The sequence below is a fragment of the Saccoglossus kowalevskii genome, chromosome 1 (genome assembly GCF_978046115.1).
Source record: "Saccoglossus kowalevskii chromosome 1, keSacKowa6.1, whole genome shotgun sequence".
Taxonomy (NCBI): domain Eukaryota; kingdom Metazoa; phylum Hemichordata; class Enteropneusta; family Harrimaniidae; genus Saccoglossus; species Saccoglossus kowalevskii.
The window spans coordinates 36040791-36045903 of record NC_140641.1 but is presented as its reverse complement, the minus strand read 5'-3'; positions in this window follow the sequence as shown (position 1 = coordinate 36045903).

The following is a 5113-nucleotide window of genomic DNA, read 5'->3' as shown; positions in this document are numbered from 1 at the left end:
CACAGTTAATTGGGCCAACACATAACAACACAAGTTTGGATGCTATGGGGTTGTGCTGCCCATTTTACCTGCTAATATCTACTAAATTAACTTTTTTTACATTTAGAGTTGGGTTTAACAGTTCTGTCACTTCTGCTGATTATGATAGGCTGCGAAACACTTTCAAACATTACTGTTTGCGGGTTAATCTTAGTTGAAAAAATTGTGTCTTCAGGCATATCATCATGAATGATTGAAGGACATTCATCTTTACTATCTGGTGGAATTTCTTTGACGTGTTAGCGATTGTGTCTCGATCAGCAGTTGTCCATCAGGAGTTGCGATATTGTATGATCTTGATTAAGTATTTTGATTATGATTTTAGCTGCTATCAATTCTTTATTTTCTCTATTGATTCTGCCCCCTGAGGAGTTGATTTCCACGTATTCACCATGATAGTATTTCTTTACGTTTCATCAACGTGTCGTGTACAAATTCGTGGTCTTGTACTTTAGGGTCTAGCACTTTGGAGATTTCTGTTAATTGTGCACATTCTGTCATATAATATTTGTGATTGTAGTGCATGAGCACTTGGACTATCATGATATGCGAGAAGAGAAAGATTACGGATCTTTGCCTTAAGCTTTTTAATAATGTTTTATTTGCAGTCTGTAAAACCATTTGAACTTGGATAACGTGAACATTTTTAAATGTTTTATTACTAAATCTCCACTCATTAGCAACATATTGGAATTTGTTGCTACTGTGTCATGGGCCAGTAGTTGTTCGTGCATGCCATGGTGAACAAATATTTTCTTAATAGGGTGAATCACTGTGTGTGATATAGAATCTTCTAGCAGTTTTGAAGACGTAGTAAGAAACACAGGATTCTAGAAGGTGCTTTAATCACGGTTTGTTGACGATTGCTTCAAGTGGTCTGATTGAATTGTGAAACTACATGCTCATACAAGTACTGATACAATCTTTAAGACGCAAAACTAGTAGCTAGGGTCTCCTTTTCAAATTGAGCATAATTTTGTTTGGCCTGAGTTAATGCCCGAAAATCGAGCACACCACCAACAGATTTTGCTTAAAGCCATTCAGTATCTATCTGTAGTAGTACGTGCAGTGGAGTGGACATTGTCAACAGATTTGGAATGAATTTTTCAAAATAAGACCTTTCTTGTCTGTAGGATTCAGCATTTCAATAACTTACAGCTTTCACTTTATCAGCATCTGGCTTGCCTCCATGACCAGTCAGAATTAAACCAACGTACCTGATTTGGAACAATGTGATATTTTGACAGTTTAAGTCCATATTTCCATAGACGAGCGAGTACGGCTCGTATCACATTGATCTCTTGAACTTGCTTATACTATAAGTATACTAAAACTCATCTGATGCACTTGATATGCCAAATATAAAGCGTTAGAACCTGAATCTGCTTTTAATTTGCCAGAAATATTAATCTAATACAGGAAAAAGTAACCTAATAACTTTGCACTTATGTCGCCTATTGCTTGAAGATGTAATTGGTGGATGGAATGTAATATTGACAATCCAAGTTTACTCTCAGCTATGCTTCTTTTTTTGGTCAGCCTCGATTTCGTTCTGATTGCATGAACAGTGCCTGATTTCGGCTGCTTTGCATATGTCAGTTGTCTCAGAGTGTTAATTTGATCATGCGCTATAGTTGTTTCCCATTTTGATTATTCCTAATTCCTGGAATAATTCTGTCCAGAATGTAGACTTTCAGGGCACCAAAATCACATTATTTGATATTTTTGATCTTCCAAATCAGTCACTAAATTATCGACCATCTCCCTTGAATTAAATAAAATGCAATTATAATTTCTGATTAGGTGGTTGTATCTTATCTTTGTCATTTTCGGCGAAGGCATTAATTTCATAAATTCCAGTTTATTCATCACCAGTGCAATGTAGCAGCGTAGCGCACTGTGTGGCAGGGAAGGTTGCATATCATTTAAAGCATGGTTTCCATTTCTATCAGTTGAGCGCAGCATCATCGTCAAGTCTCTGGATTTTTTTGTTCAAACTATCCAACTTCTGACAAATGTAAGAAATGCACATGGACACTCAGGATTGCCATAACTTGTATTGGTTAATTTCAGTTCCCACAAGTCAAGAGATTTGATTTGATTGAGGCTTAGTCTTCAGGCTATAGTTCATGTGCCAATAGACAGCTTTCACTGGTAACAGTATTCTTTCCGCCTGTTGATCAGATCACTGATTGCATGGCTATGTACAATGAATGTGCTGTGCATGCTTGATCCCTTCACCACCAGTAGTGGTTTCAAGAATAGAGTATTTTGATATCTATACATAGATATCAACTTCATCATATGGGTCAGATCATGGTTTGCCTGATCTGGATGGCCTGCATATCAAGATAACTGATCCAGTGAAGTCAGGTACTTCGAATCACATAATCAAAAGTCACTATCGTGAGTTTACATCAAGGCTGTTCTAGCAAGCCAACTTCATTCAATTACTGGTCTTGTCCATTGCCTCTGGTTAAGCCATTCAGGATTAACGTCCTCGGTGTAAGCTATCGATATGCGAAATGTGTTGGTGTGTGGCTCCTGGAATAATAATGAAGATACACCTGCTTGATTTACTTTTGATGATACAATGCAGAAATTAATAAGCTGGATATATCATTATGACTACCTTAAAAGACTAATAATATTAAAAAGCCAGCTAAATGTCTACCTAATCACACAAATAGGAAGGCTGACAATAGGTATCAGGGAATGTAGATGTTCTGTTACTATAGAACTCGTAAACTCTGGATGGCCAAATCATCGTCAATAGAGCTCTGAAAAATAAATCTTATCAATCACATCAGCCATGGATTCTTGCTGCTTTCTTATAAAAGTTTTACCACTAGAATAGGTGAATAGTGTCTGAAATATTGAACTTGATATAATCAAATGCAAAAATACGTTTCCACACTCAATGTATATTTGATGATGTTCATTTTTTAAGTAATATTTTTTTTTAAGTAAGGGTATCTCAACGCCATCTTTCCCTCTGAAAGATCGGATTTCAATTAGACTATAAGAAATTGTAGCAGTCCCACGACACTATGACTGGACAAAAGTACTTTTGTGCCGAGGTCACCATTTACCTATGCCAGGGAATGGGTATTCATGGGTGCTCACTAAAACTAAGGACCCAACCGAAGGACTTAAACGGGTGTAATGACTATAAACCGCTGATACGAATAACTTGTTATACGTTGCATTTAATCGCAAATTATTCGGTAGCGATTAAAATTACAAATATACCTTGATAAATATATTACATGATAAATATAACGGCGAAGAACCACAATTATATAATAAATATGAGCGAAGGACCATGAGTACGTGGTAAATATGAGCAAAGGAACATTATATTATAAATATGAGCGAAGGACCACGATATTATAAATGTAAGGAAGGACCATGATTACATGGTAAATATGAGCAAATAACCACGATTATATTATAAATATGAGCAAAGGGCCACGATTATATTATAAATGTAAGCGAAGGACCATGATTACGTGGTAAATATGAGCAAAGGACCACGATTATATTATGAATATGAGCGAAGGACCATGATTGTATTATAAATATGAGCAAAGGGCCATGATTACGTGGTAAATATGAGCAAAGAACCACGATTATATTATGAATATGAGCGAAGGACCATGATTATATTTTAAATATGAGCAAAGGGCCACGATTATATTATAAATGTGAGCGAAGGACCATGATTACGTGGTAAATATGAGCGAAGGACCACGATTATATTATAAATGTAAGCGAAGGACCATGATTACGTGGTAAATATGAGCGAAGGACCACGATTATATTCTAAATGTAAGCGAAGGACCATGATTACATGGTAAATATGAGCAAAGGACCACGATTATGTTATAAATGTAAGCGAAGTACCATGATTTCGTGGTAAATATGAGCTACTTTACGGCAAATGACAATTGTCGTCATGGACAGTTCGAAAGATAATCTTCTGGTTAGGTTTTGATACAATAAATTTGATGGTCAATGATTGATTATATGTAACAAGTTATTGGTGAAAATGTCCACAAATGTGCATGTGCGAGAGGCGCTGTATTCGTTTCAACTGTGTTTATTGGCCATATGTCATGGAAATGTTAACAATTGTCTTGTTGTGGAGAACACTAGACAATATGCACTTTTATATGTATATGCAGGAAATCGTGAATGCAGATTTACAGGATATGGAAATGAATTTGCAACAATATATTACCGAAATGCGAAAGCCCTGTGCGTGGGTAACCATATAATGCTCACTGTAGTAGCAATAATGTTGAAAAGAAAGGTTAAGATCGTTGCACCGTGACCAAACTTTACCCGAATGATATCTCTACCAGAAACCATAGATGATGAAACTATGTATCAGGGATATATTCCCCATTACATTTCATTTCATGTCAGTCATCCCTGTTGTTGGTGAGTAAGTATTTAATTAATTAGCTTAACTATTTATAGTATATAATAAAAAAAAATATTCCAATATTTTTCAAAACGTATTGGTGTTGATTCATATTTTGCATTTTTTCAGTAGATAAATTCACCACTCATAGATATTATCTACGAAAGGATCCACCAAAGGTGAGAATATCATCTTAAAACTTCATACATTTATATTTGCTATGCTTCTAATAAAATGTAATCACCCGTGTTATACTTTACTTTCGTCATAGAAACCATTTTCTATGAGATGGTGTCTCTAACATTATTATCAATCATATTATTTTCAGTGTCCTTGAACACGTCATCGTATTTGAAGATGATGTCAATAAGACTGTAGGTTCTGGACAATGTCAAACATTTGGTGAGTTGCAGTAATCATGTTTGTATTACACTTATATGTAATAAATGTGACATCAACGAGGACAAACGTTCCTCCTAGCGATTGTACACGTTTGAACAATTCTGTGGTAATCAAACGGTATGTTATTGTTATGATAAAGGAAACATTCCAAAATTATGATCAACCAAACATACTAACTTTTATTTATTTTTATAATATTATAATAATAATTGCATGTACAATCAAATTTCAAACACCTCCTGT